The sequence below is a fragment of the Oryctolagus cuniculus genome, chromosome X (genome assembly GCF_051225735.1).
Source record: "Oryctolagus cuniculus isolate XC-2025 breed Fujian yellow rabbit chromosome X, ASM5122573v1, whole genome shotgun sequence".
Classification (NCBI taxonomy): domain Eukaryota; kingdom Metazoa; phylum Chordata; class Mammalia; order Lagomorpha; family Leporidae; genus Oryctolagus; species Oryctolagus cuniculus.
In genome coordinates, this window is record NC_142888.1 from 11,071,078 (window position 1) to 11,095,858 (window position 24,781).

The 24,781-nt window shown below is 40.3% G+C and overlaps 1 long non-coding RNA gene across 1 annotated transcript in view; it reads left to right on the forward strand.

The window, feature by feature from the left end:
* Nucleotides 1-18,369, forward strand: part of LOC149119554 (uncharacterized) — a 135,206-nt gene extending 116,837 nt beyond the window's left edge. Inside the window, exon 3 of the long non-coding RNA XR_016227850.1 lies at nt 18,208-18,369. This is a non-coding gene — a long non-coding RNA (uncharacterized LOC149119554). The remainder of the gene's footprint in view (nt 1-18,207) is intronic.
* Nucleotides 18,370-24,781: the final 6,412 nt, after the last annotated feature.

Here is a 24,781-nt window from a genome sequence, read left to right on the forward strand (position 1 = left end):
AGATGTACAATTTGGGACATGCTCAATTGGACTTGCCCCAAATGGTGGAATTAGAATCATGCCAGGGGATCCCAATACAACCCCATCAAGGTGGCATGTACCAATGCCATCTCACTAGTCCAAGTGATCAATTCCAGTTCACAGTTGATCACAGTGATAGGTCTAAGAGTCAAAGGGATCACACAAACAAGCCTAGTGTCTGCTAATACTAGCTGATAGAATCAAAAAGGGAGAGAACAATGTCACTCCCCCTCTTCGTGGAAGAACGACACAGGACCCTGAGCTGTTCTTTTGTCTGCTCGGCCCTTCCCGGGTTTGCTGCTGGTCCTTCCCGGGTTGGCTGCCGATCCCTCCACCTCCGTGGAGGGGCGGCTCCCCCTGCCACTTTCCCCACTTTCGTGGGGGAGCGGCACACTGCCGGCCGGCTCTCTCGGGGGCTGCTCAGATGTTATCTGGATGTTCCTGGTGCATGTTGTCTCTCTACTCCTTTATAGTCCTCTTCCACCAATCCCAACTCTGCTACCCACACGCCGAGCACACTGCTCTCCTCCAATCAGGAGCAAGATCAGCTCCTGCAGATCATCAGTCAAATTGGCGAGAGGCAGCTGTGTAGAAGTTGTTTACTCCTCTCCCAGCGCCATATTGTGGGAGAGCAGATGCATAGAATAAGTCTTAATTCCAGTAACTTAGTCTAATCCGAGTTGCTCCCCACAAACAATCCATCATGGGAAGCGGGATACACAGTAGACTCATAGAATGGCAGATGTCCTAAATAGCACTCTGGCCTCAGAATCAGCCCTTAAGGCATTCGGATATGGCTGAAGAGCCCATGAGAGTATTTTAGGCATGGAAAGCCAAGACACCCTGGAAAAAAAAAGAAGCCCTAAATGAAAGATCTCTGCGAGTGAGATCTCAGTGGAAAGAATAGGGCCATCAAAGAAGGAGGTACCTTTCTCTGAAGGGAGGAGAGAACTTCCACTTTGACTATGACCCTGTCGGAATAAGATCGAAGTTGGAGAACTCAAAAGGCTTCCATAGCCTTGGCAACTCATGACTAGAGCCTAGGGAGATTACTGACGCCATAAACAAGAGTGTCAAATTGTTAAGTCAACAACAGGAGTCACTGTGTACTTACTTCTCATGTGGGCTCTGTCCTTAGTGTGTTGTCCAATGTGAAGTGATGCTGTAACTAGTACTGAAACAGTATTTTACACTTTGTGTTTCTGTGTGGGTGCAAACTGATGAAATCTTTCCTTAATATATACTGAATTGATCTTCTGTATATAAAGATAATTGAAAATGAATCTTGATGTGAATGGAATGGGAGAAGAAGTGGGAGATGGGAGGGGTGTGAGTGGGAGGGAAATTATGGGGGGGAGCCATTGTAATCCATTAACTGTACTTTAAAAATTTATATTTACTAGCCGGCGCCGTGGCTCAATAGGCTAATCCTCCACCTTGCGGCGCCGGCACACCGGGTTCTAGTCCCGGTTGGGGCGCCGGATTCTGTCCCGGTTGCCCCTCTTCCAGGCCAGCTCTCTGCTATGGCCAGGGAGTGCAGTGGAGGATGGCCCAGGTGCTTGGGCCCTGCACCCCATGGGAGACCAGGAAAAGCACCTGGCTCCTGGCTCCTGCCAGGATCAGCGCGGTGCGCCGGCTGCAGCGGCGGCCATTGGAGGGTGAACCAACGGCAAAGGAAGACCTTTCTCTCTGTCTCTCTCTCTCACTGTCCACTCTGCCTGTCAAAAAAAAAATTATATTTACTAAATAAAAAAATAAATATAAATTTCACAGGTACAGTTTTTGGAATATAGCAATTCTTCCCTCCACACCCACCCTCCAACCCCCACTGCCATCCCACCTCCTACTCTCTCTCCCATCTCATTCTTCATTAAGATTCATTTTTAATTATCTTTATATACAGAAGACCAACTCTATGCTAAGTAAAGATTTCAACAGTTTGCACCCACACAGACACACAAAGTATAAAGTACTGTTTGGAGACTAGTTTGACTATCAATTCTCATAGTACAACACATTAAGGACAGAGGTCCTACATGGGGAGCAAAGCACAGTGATTCCTGTTGTTGATTTAACAATTGACACTCTTATTTATGATGTCAGTGATCACCCGAGACTATTTAGACAGGACCATAAGCAAAGTGGAAGTTCTCTCTTCCCTTCAGAGAAAGGTACCTCCTTCTTTGATGGCCCCTTCTTTCCACCAGGATCTCACTCACAGAGATCTTTTGTGTAGGTCATTTTTTTGCCACAGTGTCTTGGCTTTCCATGCCTGAGATGCTCTCATGGGCTTTTTAGTCAGATCTGAATGGCACTCCAACTTGAAAAGCAGCACTTTAACCTGCTGTGCTGCAATGCCTACCGCCCACCCTGATATTTCTAAAAGTGTGCCATTATATTTACAAATTAACTTAGGACTGACATCTTTATCATATAAGTCCTTCCTCATCAACAATGTGACAGTCTTTAATGAAATTTTTTTCATCATATTGTATAATCTAACTATTTAGATTTTAATTATATATGAAGGCTCTTGCTTTATGTGTTAACTTTTAAGCTTTACATATTATTAAATTGTCTCATTTATTTGTAGTTGTTTTTTCTTTGATTCTTTTGGATTTTCTAAATATATTATCATATCCTATGCAAATAGAGGTAGGCTTATCTATTTTTTTCAAAATTTTTATGCCTCTAAATTAATTTTTTATTCTTTAATTAATAGCTACAATATAAAATTTTAAAGATTTATTCATTTATTTAATTTGAAAGGCAGAATTACAGAGAAGTAGAGGCAAAGAGAAAGAGGGAGAGACAGAGAGACAGAGAGACAGAGACAGAGAGAGGTCTTCTATTTGCTGGTTCATTCCCCGTTTGGCTGCAATGGCCAGAGCTGTGCCAATCCAAAGCCAAAGAGCCAGTAGTTTCTTCAGGGTATCTCACACAGGTGCAGGGGCCCAAAGACTTGGGCCATCTTCCACTGCTTTCCTAGGGCCATAGCAGAGAGCTGGATCGGAAGTGGAGCAGCTGGAACTCAAACCAGCGCCTATATGGGATGCCAGCACTGCAGTCGATGACTTTACCTGCTACTCAACTTCCCCTATAATATAATGATAGTCTTTTAAAAATTTTATTTAAGTTATACAAGTATCATGTATTTCATATATACAGATTTAGGAACATAATGACACGTCCCCCCTCCCCCGACTCGAGTTGTTCCTCATCCGCCCTCTCACATTCCCACTCTTAATTTTTACAAAGACCTATTTTCAGTTTACTTAATGATCTTATAGTTAACCCTATGCTAAGTAAAAGAGTTCAATAAGTAGTATGAAGGAAAAAAATACTGTTTCTCAATGGAAAAGACATGGGCTGTACACAATCATTGAATCTCAGAAAGTCTATTTCACTCCAATGCATTACATTTCAGGTACCCTATTAGTTACCTTAGATCAGGGAAAACACGGTATCTGTCTTTCTGCGACTGGCTTATTTCACTAAGTATAATGGTTTCCAGTTGTGCTCATCGTGTTGCAAAAGACAAGATTTCTTTCTTTCTTTTCTTTTCTTTTTTTTTGTCAGGCAGAGTTAGACAGTGAGTGAGTGAGAGAGAGAGAGAGAGAGAGAGAGAGAGAAAGGTCTTCCTTTTTCCATTGGTTCACCCCCCAAGCGCTGCGCTGATCTGAAGCCAGGAGCCAGGTGCTTCCTCCTGGTCTCCCATGTGGGTGCAGGGCCCAAGCACTTGGGCCATCCTCCACTGCACTCCCAGGCCACAGCAGAGAGCTGGACTGGAAGAGGAGCAACCGAGACAGAATCTGGTGCCCCAACCGGGACTAGAACCTGGGGTGCTGGCACCACAGGCGGAGGATTAGCCTAGTGAGCCATGGCGCCGGCCAAGATTTCATTTTTTTTAACAGCTGAGTAGTACTCCATGGTGTATAAATAACGTAATTTCTTTATCCAGTCAACAGTTGATAGACACCTGGGTTGATTCCATTTCTTAGTTATTGTGAATTGTGCTGCAATGAATGTGGGAGTACAGATCATTCTTTCATATGCTGATTTCTTTTGGTTTGACTAAATTCCCAGGAGTGGGATGGTTGGATCATATAGTAGGTCTATTTTCAGCTTTCTGATGTATCTCCATGCTGTCTTCCACAGTGGTTGACCAGTTTACATTCCCACCAACAATGGCTTAGGGTACCTTTTTCCCCACATCCTCAACAGCATCTGTTTTTTGTGGATTTCTATATGAAAGCCGTTCTACCTGGAATGAGGTGAAACCTCACCATGGTTTGACTTTGCAATTCCCTGATGGCTAGTGATCCTGAGCATTTTCTTAAGTGTCTACTGGACGTTTGAATTTCCTATCTTGAGTAATACTTGTTCAAGTCCTTTGCTCATTTCTGAACTGGATTGTTTGTTTGGTTGTTGAATTTCTTGAGCTCTTTATATATTCTGGATGTTGCCTGTGCTTCTGGGGTCTTTTCCAAGAAGTTTTTGCCTATACCAATGTCTTGTAGAGTTTCTCCAATGTTCTTTAGTAATTTGATAGTATTGGGTTGTACATTTAGGTCTTTGATCCATTTTGAATGGATTTTTGTGTGAGGTATAAGGTATGGGTCCAGTTTCATACTTCTGCACATGGAGATTCAGTTTTCCAGCACCATTTGTTAAAAAGACTGTTCTTGTTCAAAGGATTGATTTTAGCTCCTTTGTCAAAGATAAGTTGGTTGTAGATGCATGGACTGATTTTTGGAATTTCTATTCTGTTTCATTCGTCTGTAAGTCTGTTTTTGTGTCAGTACCAGGGTGGTTTGATTATAAATGCCCCGTAGTATATCTTGAAATCAGGTATTGTGATGCTTCTTGCTTTGTTTTTGTTGTGTAAGATTTCTTTAGCTATTCTGGGTCTCTTGTGTTTCTGTATGAATTTTAGCACTGCTTTCTCTGAATCTGAGAGGAATGTCACTGGTATTTTGATTGGATTGCATTGTATCTGCGAATTGCTTTTGATAGTGTGGGCATTTTGATGATGTTGATTCTTCTAATCCATGAACATGGAAGATTTTCCTTCTTTAAATGTCTACTTCTATTTCTTTCTTTAGTGTTTTACAATTTCCATAATAGAGATCTTTGTAATCCTTGGTTAAATTTACTCCAAGTTATTTAATTCTTTTTGGAGCTATCGTGAATGGGATTGATCTTAAGAGTTCTTTCTCAGCCATGACATTGTGTATACAAAGGCTATTGATTTTTGTGTGTTGATTTCATATTCTGCCACTTTACCAAAAAATCTTTTATGAGTTCCAGTAGTCTCTCAGTAGAGTCTTTTGGTTCCCCTATATATAGAATCATGCCATCTGCAAATAGGGATAGTTTGATTCCTCCCTTCCAGTTTATATCCCTTTCATTTCTTTTTCTTGTCTAATAGTTCTGAATAAAACTTCCAGGACTATATTGAATAGCAGTGGTGAGAGTGGACATCCTTGTCTGTTTCCAGATCTTAGGGTGAATGTTTCCAGCTATTCCCCATTCAACAGGATACTGGCCATGGGCTTCTCATATATTGCCTTGATGTGTTGAAGAATGTTCCTTCTATACCCAATTTGCTTAAGGTTTTCATTATGAAAGGATATTGTGTTTTAGCAAAAGCTTTCTCTGCATCTATTGAGATAACCATACAGACTTTTTCTTCAATTTGTTAATGTGATGTATCACATTGATTGACTTGCGAATGTTGAACCATTCCTGCATACCAGGAATAAAGCCCACGTGGTCCAGGTGAATTAGCTTTCTGATGTGTTTTGGATTAGATTAGCTAATATTTCACTGAGGATTTTTGCATCTATGATCAGAGATATTGGTCTATAGTTCTCTTTCTCTGTTGAATCTTTTTGATATTTAGATATTAAGGTGATGCAGATTTCACAGAAGGAGTTTCAGGGAATCCTGTACCTTTCTATCATTTTGAATAGTTTGAGAAGAATTGGAATTAGCTTTTCTTTAAATGTCTGGTTGAATTTGGCAGTGAAGCTGTCTGGTCCAGGGCTTTTCTTTGTTGGGAGGTTCTTTATTACTGATTCAATTTTTGTCTTGGTTATTGGTGTGCTTAGGTTTTCTATGTCTTCATGACTCAATTTTGGTAGATTGTGTCCAGGAATCTATCCATTTTGTCTAGGTTTCCCAGTTTGTTGGCATACAGTTCTTTGTAGTAATTCCTGATGATTCTTTTTATTTCTGTGGTATCTGTTATATTTCCCTTTTCATCTCTGATTCTATTGATTTGGGTCTTCTCTCTCTTCTTTGTTTTTGGTTAGTTGGGCCAATGGTGTATCAGTTTTGTTTAGTTTTTCAAATAAACAGCTCTTATTTCACTGATATTTTGTGTGTGTGTGTTTTTTTTTTAGTTTCAATTTTGTTTATGTCTTCTCTAATTTATTATTTCTTTCCACCTAGTAATTTGGGGTTTGGTTTGTTGTTATTTCTCTAGGTCCTTGAGATGCATTGATAGCTCTTTTATTTGGTACTTTTCCAGTTTTTTCATGTAGGGACTGATTGCTATAAACTTGTCTTAATAGTGCTTTTGCTCTATACCATAAGTTTTGATATGTTGAATTGTTGTCTTCATTTGTTTCCAGAAATTTTTTGATTTCTCTTTTGATTTCTTTTATGACCTACTGTTCACTCAGGAACATCTTGTTCAGTCTCCACATATTTGCATATTTTCTAGAGATTCTTGAGTTGTTGATTTCCAGCTTCATTCTATTGTGGTCAGAGAAGATGCGTGGTATGAAGTTGATTTTTTTGAATTAGCTGAAACCTATTTTATAGCCTAGCATATGGTCTATCCTAGAGAAAGTTCCATTCACTAATGAGAAGAATGTGTGATCTGAAACTGTGTGGTGAAAAGTTCTGTAGATATCAGTTAAGTCCATTTTGTCCATAGTGTTGATTAGCTCTGTTGTTTCTTTGTTGATTTTCTGTCTAGTTAATTTGTCTATTGATGAGAGTCCCCTGTTACTATTGTATTGGAATCCATATCTATCTTTAAATCCATGAATATTTCTTTTAAATAGCCAGGCACCCCATAATTGGATGTGTATACATTTACTATAGTCACAAATTACTGTTGAATTGATCCCTTAATCATTACACAGTGCCCTTCTTTATCTCTTTTAATGGTTTTTGTGTTAATGACTATTTTATCTGATACTAGGATGGCGACACCTCCCTTTTTTGCTTTCCTTTAGCATGGAATATGTTTTTCCATCCCTCACTTTCAGTCTTCAGATATCTTTGTTGATGTGATATGTTTCTTGTAGGCAGCAAAGATGGGTCTTGTTTTTTCAATCCATTCAGCCAGTCTGTATCTTTCAACTGGAGAGTTGCGGCCATTTACATTCAGAGTGACTATTGATAAGTAACAACTTGGCTCTGCCATTTTCTATAAATATTCCTATTGTTTACTTTAGATTTCTTTTGTGTCCTTACTGAGGGATTTTCTGACTTCACATTCTTTTATAATGATGGCTGTCTTTCTGTGTGTATCACATATTTAAGCATCTTTTGCAAGGCTGGATGAGTGGTGGCGGCAAATTCTTTCAATTTCTGTTTGTTATGGAAGGTCTTTATTTCAGCTTCATTCATAAATGAGAGTTTTGCAGGGTACAGTATTTTGGGTTGACTTTTTTTTTCTTTTATGACTTGGAATATATCTCACCATTCTCTTCTAACCTTTAGGGTTTCTGATGAGAAGTCAGCTGTCAATGTTACTGGAGATCTTCTGAAAGTAATCTAATGTTTCTCTCATGCACATTTTAGAATCTTTTCTTTATGTTTTACTGTAGAGAGTTTGACTACGATGTGTTGTGATGAAGATCTTTTCTGTTCATGTCTATTAGGAGTTGTATGTGCTTCCTCTACTTGGACATTCCTTTTTTTTTCTCCAAATTCAGGAAGTTTTCTATAATTATTTCACTAAATAGGCCTTCTAGTCCATTCTCTTTCACACCTTCAGGAACTCCTGTAGAGTCGTTTAATAGTATCCCATAAATCTCCAACACTTTTTAAAGTTTTCTTTTTCTTTTTTTTTTTGGTCTGACTATAAGGATTCCAAAGATTTGTCTTCTAGTTCGGATATTCTTTCTTCTGCCTTGCCAAGTCTGCTGTTAAGGCTTTCTGCCACATTTTTTATTTGTTCTATTGAATTATTCATTTCTAATATTTTATTTTGTTTTCTCTTTAAAATCTGTTTCATGGGAAAACTTCATTAATCTCATGTATGATTTTCTTTAGTTCTTGGATTTTCTTTGAGTAATCCTATGATTAATCTTTTGAAATCTGTTTCCGGCATTTCCTCTATTTCTTCATCTTCACATTCTAATATTGAAATGTTGTGTTCCTTTGTGTGTGTGTGTGTGTGTGTGGGGGGGGTGGTCATAGTGTCTTCCTTAGTCTTGTTTCTTGAATTTCTGCATTTGTTTTTAGGCATTTGTGGAGTTGATTTTTTTTTTCCTCTGATGGCTTTTATCTTTGAGCCACAGGGGCATACCCTGTGGCTTAGTGGTATGTCTGCACTTTCAGTGAATACCAAGCAGTATGTGGAGGGTGTGGCCAGGGAGTTCGGTTCTCCAGGGTGGGGTGAGTATCCAGGGTAACACTCAAGTTGGATGTGGTTGATCTCAATACCCAGCTGCACCCTGTACTTTCTCATGTAACCACTGAGTCCCCATGGTCGCTGCACACAAAGCTCCCACAGTCGTTGGGTCCAGAGGTTTGGCTCTGCCCTGTCAGCCTCTCCAGTCTGCAGACAGATGTTTCCCGAGACAGCTCCACCTAGGTGTGTTGATCTTGGGAGGCTGCAGGTGCCTCATCATCCTCTGTGGTTGCCCAGCCACCTCCCTGCTGGGATCAAAGTCAGTACGGACTGTGGATTGTTCCCTCTGGTAGAATTTCCGGATCACATGCATACACAAGAGCCACTGGTTGAATGTTGCTCTCTCCCTACCACTGCCATAAGTACTGCTGAGAAGATGGTGTCCTGTCTCAGCCAGTTGCTGTTTGTGCACACAAAGTCTTCCACAGCTCCTGCCCAAACCCAAAATGGTGCCCACCCTTTCTCAGCTGGGCAGCAGGTGCTGTTGTGGGGGAAGTTGGGGTAAAATAAATGTGCCACCTGTACTTCCACTGGGTCCACGGGCAGCCGCTAGCATTTATTAGCCCCCAGTGCTCCAATCCAGACTCACGCCATGCTCTCTCTCCAGCTGCATCACCATGGGTTGCTGCAGTCTGGTTTCACCTCTGTTTCAAGCTGCCACCCACTCTGGCTCTTGGCTGCTCCAGTTGTGCATTGTCTTCCTGTTGATGCTGTGCATCCGCACCCTCCACACAGGTCCACACTGTTCCTCTTCCTTTTGTAGGATTTCCAGATTTCCAGCGCAGTTTTCTTTCCAATTCTCCCCTGCTCCCCTGAGATTGTACTTCCTACATTTTTTTTAACTGTTTATTCCTAGCCTAGCACAGTATGTCATTCTCTATTGTGCCATCTTGGTATCTCCCTATTAATAATCTTAAAAAGAGTAGGCATCCTTGTCTTATACCTGATTTTAGCAGACAGTTCTCTAGTGTGTTTCTATTACATTATATGCCAGATTTTGTACTGAGGTTTATTATGTGAGAGTATTCATCAATTCCTATTTTACTGAATTTTTTACGTGAAAGAATATTTTGTCAGATGCTTTTAATGTTGATATAAGTGAGTTCATAACTTGAAAAAACATTTATTTGGGGAAGAGAGAGAGAGAGAGAGAGAGAGAGAGAGAAAGAGAAAGAGATCTTCTGTCTACTATTTCACTCCCCAATTGCTGCAACTGCCACGATTGAACCACGAAGAAGCCAGGAGCCAGGAACTCCATCCAGGTATCCCACTTTGGTGGCAGGGGCTCAAGCACTTGGGCCATCTTCTGCTACTTTCCCAGGTGCATTAGCAGGGAGCTGGATCAGAAGTGGAACAAACTGTGACTAAAATTGGCACTCATATTGGATGCTGGCATCGTGTGCGGTGGCTTAATCTGCTGTGTCACAGTGCCAACCCTAACTAATTTTGTATGTTAGTACTTTCTTATTATTTTTCTAGATTTTTGAGTTGATTAATTAATTTGTTTTTACTTTTATTGATATAGCCTTTTGTATAAAGTTTCCTTTTTAACAGATCTAGCTATATGCCACATTTTATGATACATTGTTTTCATTAAAATTGTTTCCAGGGGCTGGCACTGTGGCCCAGTGGATTAAACCCCTCTGTAGTGCCAGCATCTCACATGGGCTCTGGTTTTAGTCCAGGCTGCTCCACTTCTGATCCAGTTCCCTACTGATGGCCTGGGAGAGCAACAGCAGATGGCTCAAGTGCTTTAGCCCCTGCATCCGTATGGCAGACCTGGAAGAAGCTTCTGGCTCCTGTCTTCAGCCTGGCCCAGTCCAAGCCATTGTGGACAATTGGAGATTGAACCAATGGATGGAAGATCTCTCTCTCTCTCGTCTCTGTCTCTGTTTCTGTCTCTACATTTCAAGTAAATACATAAATCTTTTGCCTTTTAAATTGAATTGTTATGTTTGTGTATGGATTTTTTTATAAATATTTATTTATTTACTTATGAGGCAGAGTTACAGAGAGAGGGAGAGACAGAGAGAGGTCTTCCATTTGCTGGTTAATTCCCCCAAATGGCTGCAATGGCCATTGCTGGGCTGATCTAAAGCCAGGAGCCAAGAGCTTCCTCCAGGCCTCATACCTAGGTGCAGGAGCCCAGGTACTTGGGTCATCTTCAACTGCTTTCCCAGATCACTAGCAGGGAGCTGGATCACAAGTGGAGCAGGAACAGCCCGGACTTGAACCAGCGCCAAAATGGGATGCTAGCACCACAGGCAGAGCTTTGACTTACTATGTCACAGCACCGGCCTCTATATAAATCTTTCAAAAAAATTGTTTCCAAATTTTCATTTTGTAATTTTCTTACAGAAATTATGTGGTTTTTATTTTTAAAAAAGATTTATTTCTTTGAAAGGCAGAGTGGCAGAGAAAAAGTGAGAAGGGGAAGAGACAGGTCTTTCATCCACTGGTTTACTCCTTAAGTGGCTGCTGCAACTAGTGCTGGGTCAGACCAAATCTAGGAGCCAGGAGATCCATCCTGGTCTGCCACATGGATAACAGAAGTGCCATTATCTGCTGCCTTTCCAGGTACATTAGCTGTGAGCTGGATTGGAAGCCGAGCTACTGGAAATGGAACCTGCACTCCCATATGGGATGCAGGATGTTCGAAGTGTCATCCTGACCCACTGTACCACGGTGTTGGTCCTTTAGCATGTTCTTTAAATCCCACATGATAGGAGCTTTTCTTGTTGATTTTGTGATTAACTTCTATTTGTTTAAATTACATCATTGCCTGCAAATTCTGCCTATATTAGTTATATTCTTTGTAATTTGTTTCATTTTTACAATCTAAACATACTCAATTTTTCTGACCAAATGTGTTTTTAAAAATTTATTTTTGTTTCCAGCATTTGACATCAAATATAAATATCTTTAATATATTGTTGTCTCACTGATTTTATTGTTTAGATCTTCTACGTCCTTACTCACTTGTCCATTTGATTTGTATTGTATTGACAGAAGTGTGATAATGCTTCTGACTACTGATGTGTTTCTGTCTAACCTTGTATCACTTATAGTTTCTGCTTTATGAAAGTTGTTGCTATGCTGTTGGGTACATACATGTTAATAGCTCATATCTTCATTCTGCACTGTAACTTTTATTTTTGTAAAGTATTTTTTTACTCTTTTAAAAATTTCTTGAGGGGGGTAGGGGAGAAAGAGAAGAGAGCGAGCAAGTGAGAGAACAATAGAGAGAGCTCCCCCATCTACTGGTTCAGTCCCTAAATGCCCTTTTTTTGACAGGCAGAGTGGACAGAGAGAGAGAGAGACAGAGAGAAAGGTCTTCCTTTGCCGTTGGTTCACCCTCCAGTGGCCGCCGCAGCCAGCGTGCTGTGGCCGGCACACTGCGCTGATCCGATGGCAGGAGCCAGGTACTTCTCCTGGTCTCCCATGGGGTGCAGGGCCCAAGCACCTGGGCCATCCTCCACTGCACTCCCGGGCCACAGCAGAGAGCTGGCCTGGAAGAAGGGCATCCGGGACAGAATCCGGTGCCCCGACCGGGACTAGAACTTGGTGTGCCGGCGCCACAAGGCGGAGGATTAGCCTATTGAGCTGCGGCGCCGGCCACCCCTAAATGCCTATAATGGCCTAGGCTGAGCCTGACCAAAGCCAGGAGTCACGAATTCTTAATTCTCAATTCTCTGTCCCATATAAATAGCAGAGACCCAAGTACTTGAGCCATCACTGTTGCTTCCTAGGTTCTGCATTAGCAGGAACCTGGAATCAGGAGCCAGAGGCAGGTACCCGACCTAGATGGGTTGCAGGCATTCCAACAAGCATCTTAACCACTAGATGAAATGCCCAATCTTTTTTCTGTTTTTAATGCTTTTTTTTACAGGCAGAGTTAGACAGTGAGAGAGAGAGAGACAGAGAGAAAGGTCTTCCTTCTGTTGGTTCACCCCCCAAATGGCTGCTATGGCTGGCGCGCTGCGCCGATCCGAAGCCAGGAGCCAGGTGCTTCTCCTGGTCTCCCATGCGGGTGCAGGGTCCAAGCACTTGGGCCATCCTCCACTGCACTCACGGGATACAGCAGAGAGCTAGATTGGAAGAGGAGCAACCAGGACAGAATCTAGCACCCCAACCGGGACTAGAACCCTGGGTGCTGGCACTGCAGGGGGAGGATTAGCCTAGTGAGCCATGGTGCCGGCCTTATTTAATGCTTTTTTTTTTTTTTTGACAGGCAGAGTGGACAGTGAGAGAGAGAGAGACAGAGAGAAAGGACTTCCTTTGCCGTTGGTTCACCCTCCAATGGCTGCTGTGGCCGGTGCGCTGTGGCCGGCACACCGTGCTGATCCGATGGCAGGAGCCAGGTACTTATCCTGGTCTCCCATGCGGGTGCAGGGCCCAAGGACTTGGGCCATCCTCCACTGCACTCCCTGGCCACAGCAGAGAGCTGGCCTGGAAGAGGGGCAACTGGGACAGAATCCGGCACCCCGACCGGGACTAGAACCCAGTGTGCCAGCGCTGCAAGGCTGAGGATTAGCCTACTGAGCCGTGATGCTGGCTCTTAATGCTTTTTAATATGAATTATAACTGTTCAAATATGAGGCAGGATTGTGGCCCTTTGTGTTTGGCTATTGTATCTTTGTTTGCCTATCTTTAGCCTTCCTGAATCTCCTTATTTTAGGTGGATCTCTTGTTTGCAGCACAGTATTGAACTTCAATATTTTAGCCAATCTGAAAATTTTTCATTTTCCAATGTACAAGTGAAGTTGATTTATATTTATTGATCCTACACTTGGTTTCAATTTCCTTATTGCTTTATATACACACATACATACACTTGTGTGTATTATCACTATTGCTGTCAATTTTGTTCTCACAAAGGGCAGAAATCAGATGAAGCAATGGGTTAAAACTAGCAAAAGTGAGCAGTTCCCAAGTATCCACCAGACAGAATTTAGATTTGTGGACATAACACAAACAGTGAAGACAAGGAAAGGAATACAGGTTACCCTTCTTACTCGACTTTGCTTTCCAGAAAGCAAAGGGTAGCCAACACCTTACTCTCATAAATGAGAGACAGATCATTGGCACATGGCTTAGTGATGGAAATGCCAATAAAAACTGAACTTCTGGAAAGGTAAGGTGTGTTTTCCTTACTACAGTGAAATACCTAAGGCAGCCTAGATTTTAATAGAAAGAGGTTTATTTTGGCTGATGGTTTTGGAGGCTCACACTCCAAGACTACATGAGCAGTACTGCTGTCCCTTTTAGTGATGCCATTCTTGGTGGCAGAATCCTGAACAGCCCAATCCAATTCAATTACCCATCAAAAGTCCCACCACCAAACACCATACTTGGATCTCAGTGGAAATGCTTCCGACTTTTCCCCATTCAGTAGGATGCTGGCCGTGGATTTTTCATAAATTGCCTTGATTGTGTTGAAGAATGTTCCTTCTATACCCAATTTGCTTAGAGTTTTCATCATGAAAGGGTGTTGTATTTTATCAAATGCTTTCTCTGCATCTATTGAGATAATCATATGGTTTTTCTTCTGTAGTGTGTTAATGTGGTGTATCACATTAATTGATTTGCGAACGTTGAACCATCCCTGCATACCAGGGATAAATCCCACTTGGTATGGGTGAATGATCTTTCTGATGTGTTGTTGCATTCTATTGGCCAGAATTTTATTGAGGATTTTTGTGTCTATGTTTCATCAGGATAATTGGTCTGAGTGGTGCTGTAGACTCAGCTGGGGATAGAAACTAAAAGAAAAAAAAACCCAAACCAAAAAAGTGTCTGTATCATCCTAACTATCTGGGTTCTTAGTGGCAATAAAGGGGTTAGGCTTAATTTCAGCTGTGATGTTCTCCAAGAACTTGTGTCTGGTGGTTGAATGCATATTTGGCTAGACCCTGTGTGCAACAGTAATAAAAATGTCACATAAAAGTCATCTTGTCCATGAAAAGTTCCCATAGCGAAGTGGAACTTAGTTTTAATACTCTGCTGGTGTTGCATGGGGTTGTTAGACATTAGTGTGTATTCTCCCAGTGTCCCAATCTGGGAGAGGCTGCTGAATGTTCACATGCAAACCACCTGTTTGTGTTGTTTTTCCATTTCTGTGTCAAACTTTGGAACTCAGAGACTTTATTTTCTTGCTTAGTTGTATGAGAGAAATATTACCTATACATTAGGTATCCAGGAAATATTAGATACTAAAAAATTGTCCAGGCCAATTTGGATCTTTAAAATAGAATTGTCACTTGACTTCCAGGGGCAAAATTAAAAAATGCTGTGCTGGACCTGCAGCCTTGTGTCTGATGGCCAGAGCAGTAGCAAAATCTGCTGACAGGCTTGGTCAGAGAAAAAAAAATAACCGAACCCATGTTGAAATGTCTGTGTGATGCTGCTTCAGGGACATGCTATTTTTGAAGAAATGAAACACATTATTTAGGGTTTGTGGATGTAATCCAATCCTTTGAAGTTGGGAAGATGATCTTAATTAGAAAGAAATGGGAAGATTGAATGCTTTTATGGAGAACCCAACTTTAAGAGACATGTTTATCATAGATGCAGATGATATATATATCTATCATCATATATATATACATGTATATATATATTTGTGCTGGCTGTAACCCTTCTTTGACAAAGCCAAAGCCTCTAAAGTTACTGGAGTACATTCGTCCTCAAGTTTGTTCAGCTTCTAATGAGCAGGCATTAATCATGTAAAACTTGGAGGCAGTTCATAAAGGGACAATGAAGATGATTTAAAGCTGGGAAAATAAAGCCTGTAGGGAAAGGTTAAAACAATTCGCATTATTAGCTTAGCAAAAAGGATTTGAGGAGTGAAGATTTCCAATTGATGCAAGGTTATTCTTGGTAGGAAGGAATGGTTAATGAGAAATGATTCCCTAGGAATTCTAAAATTTTTCTTTTGTTGGTCTTGGAATTATAAAACTGTATTTGCAGGAAAAATTAAGAATTATGCATGAGTATGGAGGATCTCTCCTAAAGCCTTATCTCCCAGAGTGGCTTCACAAAGCTGATGTGGAGAGGATGAGCACAGTGTCTGGGGCTAGGATTACTTCTTTGGAAATTGCAACATCCTCTTTTTTGCTGCATTTCTCCTGCCTGTAATGAAATAATGGATGATGTACTTACTTATTATACAGTGTATGTTCTTGACTAGACTGTAAGGTTCACAAAGGTCAGGATAAAATTTGTCTTTTCACCAATGCATTTGCAGAGCCCAACACAACGCTTGTTATTTAGAGGGGCTTAATTAACATTTTGTGTGCATATGAAGAATATAAGCACATGAAAAAATGTTCAGGATCACTAGAAATCAGGGAAATGCAAATCAAAACCACAATGAGGTTTCACCTTACTCCGGTTAGAATGGCTTACATACAGAAATCAACTAACAACAGATGCTGGCGAGGATGTGGGGAAAAAGGTTCAGGAATTTACTGTTGGTGGGAATGCAAACTAGTTAGCCACTATGGAAGACAGTTTGGAGATTCCTCAGAAACCTGAATATAGTCCTACCACATGAACCAGCCATCCGACTCCTTGGAATTTACCCAAAGGAAATTAAATTGGAAAATAAAAGAGCTGTCTGCACCTCAATGCTTATTGTAGCTCAATTCACAATAGCTAAGACACGGAATCAACCTAAATGCCCGACAACAGAAGACTGGATAAAGAAATTATGGGATATATACTCTACAGAATACTACACAGTGGTAAAAAAATGAAATCCAGTCATTTGCAAGAAAATGGAGGAATCTGGAAAACATCATGGTGAATGAAATAAGCCAGTCACAAAGGGACAAATATCATATGTTCTCCCTGATCAGTGACAACTAACTGAGCACCTAAAAGGAAACCTGTAGAAGTGAAATGGACACTATGAGAAGCAGTGACTTGATCAACCCTTGTCTTGACTGTTGAGGAACAGCTTTCTATTTTATTCATTTTACTATTTTTTTGTTTTACTTAATACCATTGGTTGAACTCTTTATTTAACACACAATTATTCTTAGGTATTTAAATTTAACTGAGGGGTGATCTCTTTTAAATATAAGAGTGGGAATAAGAGAGGGAGGAGATGTACAGTTTGGCACATGTTCACTTGGACTTAACCTTAATGGTAGAGCTAGAAACATGCCAGGGGATTCCAATTCAATCCCATCAAGGTGGCATGTACCAATGCCATCTTACTAGTCAAAGTGATCAGTTTAAGTTCATAACTGATCATAATGATAGTATTAAGTGCCAAAGGGATCACATAAACAAGACTAGTGTCTGCTAATACTGACTGATAGAATTAAAAAGGAGAGAATGGTCCAACATGGGAAGCAGACTCATAGAATGGCAGATGCCCTAAACAGCACTCTGGCCTCAAAATCAGCCCTTAAGGCATTCAGATCTGGCTAAAAATCCCATGAGAGTTTTGCAGGCATGGAAAGCCAAGACACTGTGGCAAAAAAAAAAAAATGACCTAAATGAAAGATCTCTGTGAGTGAGATCCCAGCAGAAAGAACAGGCCATCAAAGAAGGAGGTACCTTTCTCTGAAGGGAGGAGAGAACTTCCACTTTGAATATGGCCTTGTCTAAATAAGGTCGGAGTTGGCGAGCTCAAGAGGCTTCCATAGCCTTGGCAGCTCATGACAAGAGCCTCGGGTGATGACTGACGTCATAAATAAGAGTGTCAATTGTTAAATCAACAACAGAGGTCACTGTGCACCTACTCCCCATGTAGGACCTCTGTCCTTAATGTGTTGTACTATGTGAATTAACGGTAAAACTACTATCAAACAGTACTCTATACTTTGTGTGTCTGTGTGGGTGCAGTCTGTTGAAATCTTTACTTAGTATATACTAAGTTGATCTTCTGTATATAAAGATAATTGAAATTGAATCTTGATGAAGAATGGGATAGGAGAGGGAGTGGGAGATGAGATGGTTGCGGGTGGGAGGGAGGTTATGGGTGGAAAAGCCGCTATAATCCGAAAGTTGTACTTTGGAAATTTATATTTATTAAATAAAAATTGAAAAAAAAGAATTTATGGACACATGCATACAAAATAGAACCACCCTATATATGCTGTTTTGTATCTCCCCTACTTTTTCAAAATATTGTGATAATATTTTATTTTTTCTTTTTAACTTAATATTTCATTATTTTTTGAGATAATATAAATTTACGTTACATTCAGAGGCTTAGTGGCTGTACCAAATTAAGATTTCAACAAATAGTAAAAAGACCACAGTTTAGCAGGTAAATAGGCAAGGGCTAGAACCAATAATCAAATCAAAAGATGTTCAACTTTGCTCATATAAAGTAAATTTGAAAATAGTGACAACTTTTAATAATGTTAATATTCAACACTATTATTTGAATGGCTGCAGGGTGTCCTGCCATATGCATGTAGCTTCTACTTGGGGACATTTAAATAGTTTCTAGTTTTTCATGTTTCTAAAAAGTACATCAATAATCATGATTGTAACTAAATCCTTCTTCACAGGACACTAAAAAAGAGATTGTTACAAGAGATGGCAAGATGCTATTTACTGAAGGTCTTGGAAATATGGCAGTGATTGATTTGGCCAAAGTTGCTGCAGTTCTTTGTGGATCTGATGACCTTAGCATTGAACTGTGCTTTGAAACTATTTATGTATATGTATGACTGCGCTAAGCTTCCCACACCCTCAGATGACATGTTGAAATGGTGAGTTTGCAAGTTATGGAGCAGGGAAGAAAACGTTTTTGAGATAAGAGAGAAAAGTCTTTTAAAACAGAAATTATAATGACCATGTTTTTTTGTCATTTATGATTTATTAGCATCAGAATGACTGCAAATTGAATTAGGATGCATAGGAAAGTATTGACTACTTATATTTTGTTGGACTTAGTTGAACATACTTTTTTTACACTTAAAAAACTAAAGCTGAGTTACATTTTTCTTAAGAATCAGGGTAGTGATTTTTAGAGGTATTGCTCTTCATGAGGTGCTAACCTAGTTAATTTTAAGGAAATGAGTAATTCCTAAGGGGTGATCCATAATGCAAATATCTGCAAATAGAATTCCCTTTTCAGTAACTTCTATGATCAAATTGCAGATGTGTTCTGAAAAAATTCTTGAAATGCATTCAACATGGTTCTCAGAATCTAATACCAGATGCTATGTCCTTCAATCCATATATTCTTTTTTAAAATTTTTATTTATTTTGTATTTGATTATATTTATATATAAAATATATATGGAGAGAGAGAGAAAGAGAAAGAGAGAGAGAGAGAGAGAGACAGACAGACAGACAATCTCCTATCTGTTAATATCCAAATGCCCAGAACAGCCAGGGCTGAGCCAGGCTTAAACCCTCAGAAGCCCAGACCTCAATCCAGTTCTCCCACTTTGGTGGCAGGGACAGAAATACTTGAACAATCACCTGCTGCTTCCCAAGGTATGCAGCTGGAATCAAGAGAAGAGCCACAACTGAAACCCAGGCACTTTTGATATGGAATGCAGGGCATCCCAAGTTGGGTCTTAACTATTGAGTAAAATGCCCATCCCCCATATATTCTTTCCATAAGGCAAGTTGTCCTAGTTTTTTTTTCTCTGTTGTGATAGTGGCTAGCTTTGCCAGGATTTGCTATGTCCTTAAGCACAAAAACTCTGAGGCTGAGCCATTCCTATTTGAGGAGTATGACTACTCCCAATTTTTAAGTTTTTCATTTTTCTCCCAGTGTACTTCAGTTTTTGGCTGTTGCTTTGGCATGTTGTTCACTGTTCCCCTTATTTGTCCTCTGAAGTGTCAATTTTGGGCACCAAAAATCATTCTAGGACTGATTTTCTTTCAATAAATTGAAGACCATGTGTCCCTAGACTTGATATGACCTCCTTTGGGACCAGTGCTCAGAGCATGGCATAGGAGGTGCCCCTCCTTTCCTCCTGTTTTGGAACTCCCTGATCTTGCTGCATTTTCCCACTGATTTTGTTGACATTCAGAGTTAGAGCTCAGCAGAATGGGCTGAATAAGACTGAGTCAAATTGCCCAGCCATCACAGGCCAAGGTAAGCCACAGAATTGAAGGAGACTTTGATCCTCCTGGAAGATTTGAATTTGTTGCTTCCTCTCCCTGGATCACCCTTCCGTCATTTATTTTCACAGCTATCATGAATTCTGATGGGTCTGAGATTTTACCCTGCTTGCAAGCTAAGCCTGCCACACTTTCATGGATACTGGTGGAAGACCTGAGATATTTATTTATATGACTTTATTATTTATAGAAGTAACAGTATTCAGAGTATCAGAATTTAAAAAAGATTTTTTTTTTTGACAGGCAGAGTGGACAGTGAGAGAGAGAGACAGGTCTTCCTTTGCCGTTGGTTCACCCTCCAATGGCCGCCGCTGCAGCCGGCGCACCGCGCTGATCCGATGGCAGGAGCCAGGAGCTTTTCCTGGTCTCCCATGGGGTGCAGGGCCCAAGCACCTGGGCCATCCTCCACTGCACTCCCTGGCCATAGCAGAGAGCTGGCCTGGAAGAGGGGCAACCGGGACAGAATCCGGCGCCCCGACCGGGCCTAGAACCCGGTGTGCCGGCGCCGCAAGGTGGAGGATTAGCCTATTGAGCCACGGCGCCGGCTCTAAAAAAGATTTATTGATTTGAAAGTCAGAATTTTCCCCCCAGAAATGTTTTATTTAAGAAATACGAACTTTATACATTTCATAATTACAACCTTAAGACCTTGGTGAGTTTTCCCACCATACCCATGCTCTCACCCACACTCTTCCCCCTCCCTCTCCTATACCAAATTCTTATTTTTTACTAAGATCTATTTTCAATTAATTTTTTAAAGATTTTATTTATTTGAGAGAGAGAGTTACAGACAGTAGAGGGAGAGACAGAGAGAAAAGTCTTCCATCTGTTGGTTCACTAGCCAAATGGCCACAACGGCCGGAGCTAAGCGAATCTGAAGCCAGGAGCCAGGAGCTTCTTCCAGGTCTCCCACATGGGTGCAGGGGCCCAAGGACTTGAGCCATCTTCTACTGCTTCCCGAGGCCATAGTAGAGAGCTGGATTGGAAGAGGAGCAGCTGGGACTAGAACCAATGCCCATATGGATATTGGCGCCATAGGCGGAGGGTTAACGTATTGTGCCATGGCGCCAGCCCCAATTAATTTTATATACATGATTGAATCTGTGTTAAGTAAAGAGTTTAATAGATAGTATGAAAAAAAATTGGTCCTCAACAGTGGAGACAAGGGCTATTCAAGTCATTGCTTCTCAGAGTGTCAATTTCTCTTCTACAGCTTTGTTTTTAGGTGCTCTATTATTTCGCACAGATCAGGGAGAACATGTGGTATTTGTCCCTTTTGGACTGGCTTATTTAACCAAGTATGTTGTTTTGCAGATTCATCCATTTTGTTGCAATTTGTCATAAAATGCCTTGATTGTGTTTGAGGATATTCATTCTATACCCAATTTGCTTAGAGTTTTCATCATGAAAGGCTGTTCTATTTTGTCAGATGCTTTCTCTTCATCTATTGAGATAATCATGTTATTTTTGTTCTTCAGTTTGTTAATGTGATGCATCACATTGATTGATTTGCAAATGTTGAACCATCCCTGCATACCAGGGGTAAATCCCATTCGGTTTGGGTGGATGATCTTTCTGATGTGTTGTTGGATTCGACTGGCTGGAATTTTGTTGAGGGTTTTTGTATCTGTGTTCATCAGGGAAATTGGCCTGTAGTTCTCTTTCTCTGTTGCTTCTTTATGGGTTTAGGAATTAAGATAATCTGGTTTCATAGAAAGAATTTGGGAGGATTCCTTCCCTTTTTTATAATTTAATTTTTAATTTAATTTTATTTTTTAACTTTTATTTAATGAATACATATTTCCAAAGTACAGCTTATGGATTACAATGGCTCCCCCCCCCCATAACTTCCCTCCCACCTGCAACCCTCCCCTTTCCCGCTCCCTCTCCCCTTCCATTCACATCAAGATTCATTTTCAATTCTCTTTATATACAGGAGATCAGTTTAGCATATATCAAGTAAAGATTTCAACAGTTTGCACCCACATAGAAACACAAAGTGAAAAATACCGTTTAGGTACTAGTTATAGCATTAAATCACAATGTACAGCACATAAAGGACAGAGATCCTACATGAGGAGTAAGTGCACAGTGACTCCTGTTGTTGACTTAACAAATTGACACTCTTGTTTATGGCATCAGTAATCACCCTAGGTGCTTATCATGAGTTGCCAAGGCTATGGAAGCCTTTTGAGTTCACCAACTCTGATCATATATAGACAAGGTCGTAGTCAGAGTGGAAGTTCTCTCCTCCCTTCAGAGAAAGGTACCTCCTTCTTTGATGACCTGTTCTTTAGACAGTGAGAGAGAGAGTGACAGAGAGAAAGGTCTTTCTTTTCCGTTGGTTCACCCCCCAAATGGCCACTATGGCCAGTGCGCTGCACCGATCTGAAGCCAGGAGCCAGGTGCTTCCTCCTGGTCTCCCATGTGGGTGCAGGGCCCAAGCACTTGGGCCATTCTCCACTGCACTGCCGGGCCACAGCAGAGAGCTGGACTGGAAGAAGAGCAGCCAGGACAGAATCTGGCGCCCCAACTGGGACTAGAACCTGGGGTGCCGGTGCCGCAAGGCGGAGGATTAGCCAAGTGAGCCACGGCACCGACCGGATTCCCTCCCTTTTAACTATTTTGAATAACTTGAGAATAATTGGAGTTAGTTCTTCTTTAAATGTCTGGTAGAATTGAGCTGTCAAGCCATTTGGTCCTTGGCTTTGTTGGGAGAGTCTTTATTACTGATTCAATTTCCGTCTTGTTAATGGGTTGGTTTATGTTTTCTGTGTCTTCATGGCTCAGATTAGGTAGGTTGTATGTGTCTATGAATCTATGCATTTCTTCTAGGTTTCTCAGTTTGTTTGCATACAGCTCTTTGTAGTAGTTTCTAATGATTCTTTTTATTCCTAATTTTATTAATTTGGTCTTCTCTCTCCTTTTTTTCTGGTAGTTTGGCCAATGGTGTGTCAATTTTGTTAATTTTTTCAAAAAATGAACTTTTCATTTTGCTGATCTTTTGTATTATTTTGGTTTCAATTTTGTTGATTTTTTATCTAATTTTAATTTCTTTTCTCCTACTTGTTTTGGGTTTGGTTTTCTGTTGTTTTTCTAGATCCTTGAGGTGCATTCATAGTTCATTTATTTGGTGCCCTTCCAATTTCTTGATGTGGCACCATTTGCTATAAACTTTCCTCTTAATACTGCTTTTGTTGTATCCCGTAATTTTGATATGTTGTATTGTCATCTTATTTGTTTCCAGAAATTTTTTGATTTTTCTTTTGATTTCCTCTATGACCCACTGTCATTCAGGAGCATGTTGTTCAATTTCCATGTGTTTGCATATGTTCTAGAGATTTTTGAGTTGCTGATTTCCACCTTCATTGCATTGTGGTCTGAGAAGATGCATGGTGTGATTTCGATTTTTCTTTTAATTTGCATAGACTTATTTTATAGCCTAGCATGTTGTCAATCCTCAAGAAAGTTCCATGAACTGGTGAGCAAAATATGTATTCTGTGGCTATAGAGTGGAAGGCTCTGTAGATATCTGCTAGGTCTATTTGTTCTATAGTGTCAATTAACTCTATTGTTTCCTTACTGATTTTCTGTCTGGCTGATGTGTCTATTGCTGAAAGTGGGGTAATGAAGTCCCCCATTACTATTGTATTTGAGTCTATATCTCCCTTTAAATCCATTAACATTTCTTTTAGATAGCCATGTGCCCTGTAATTAGGTGCATGTACATTTATAATAGTGACATCTTCCTGTTGAATTAATCCTTCAATCATTATATAGTGTCCTACTTTGTCTCTTTTAACAGTTTTTATGTTAAAGTCTATTTTGTCTGATATTAGGATGGCCATACCAGCTCCTTTTTGGTTTCTGTTAGCATGGAATATCTTTTTCCATCCTTTCACTTTCAGTCTGCATGCATCTTTGTTGGTAAGATGTGTTTCTTGTAGGCAGCAAATAGATGCGTTTTCTTTTGTAACCCATTCAGCCAGTCTGTTTAACTGGGGAGTTGAGACCATTTACATTCAGGGTGAATATTGTTAAGTACAGACTTTGCACTGCCATGTTTCCATAAATAGTCCTAATTTTGTACTTTGGGTTTCCCTTGTACTTTTACTGGGTCATTTTCTGCATTCATCTGCTTTCATAGTGATGTTCCTGTTTCCGTGTTTCTGTTGTAGCACATCCTTGAGCATCCTTTTTAGTGCTGGGCAAGTAGTCAAATTCTTCCAATTTCTGTTTGTTGTGGAAGATCCTTATTTCTCTTTCATTCATAAATAAGAGTTTTGCAGAGTACATTATTCTGGGTTGACAGTTTTTTTCTCTTAGGACTTGGAATATATATCACCATTCTCTTTTTGCCTGTAGAGTTTCTGATGAGAAGTCTGTGGTGAGTCTGATGGAGTTTCCTCTGAATGTAATTTGGAATTTCTCTTGAGCACACTTTAAGGTCTTTTCTTTATGTTTTATTGTGGAGAATTTTACTACAATGTTTCATGGTGAAGATCTTTTCTGGTCTTGTCTATTAGAAGTTCTGTGTATTTCTTGTACTTGGATGTCTCTTTCTTTCTCCAGACTGGGCAAGTTTTCTGCTACTACTTCATTAAGAAGGCCTTCTAATCCTTTCTCTCTTTCCATGCCTTCCAAAACTCCTAGGATCTGTATTTTGGGTCATTTGATAGTATCTTGTAGATGGCCAGCTGGTTTTTTTATTTTCCTAATTTTTTTTTCTCGTCTGACTGTAATATTTCTAGAAACTTGTCTTGTGGTTCTGATATTCTTTCTTCTGTCTCACCTATTCTGTTGTTAAGGTTTTCCACTGCATTTATTATTTGCTTTATTGAATTTGTCATTTCTAGTATATTTCATTCTGACTTCTCTTTAATATCTCAGTTTCTTGGGATAACTTTTCAGTTAGATCATGAATTTGGTTCTTATTGCTTCTAAGTAATCTGAGGATTAATTTTCTGAATTCCTTTTCTGGTATATCCTTGATCTCTTTTT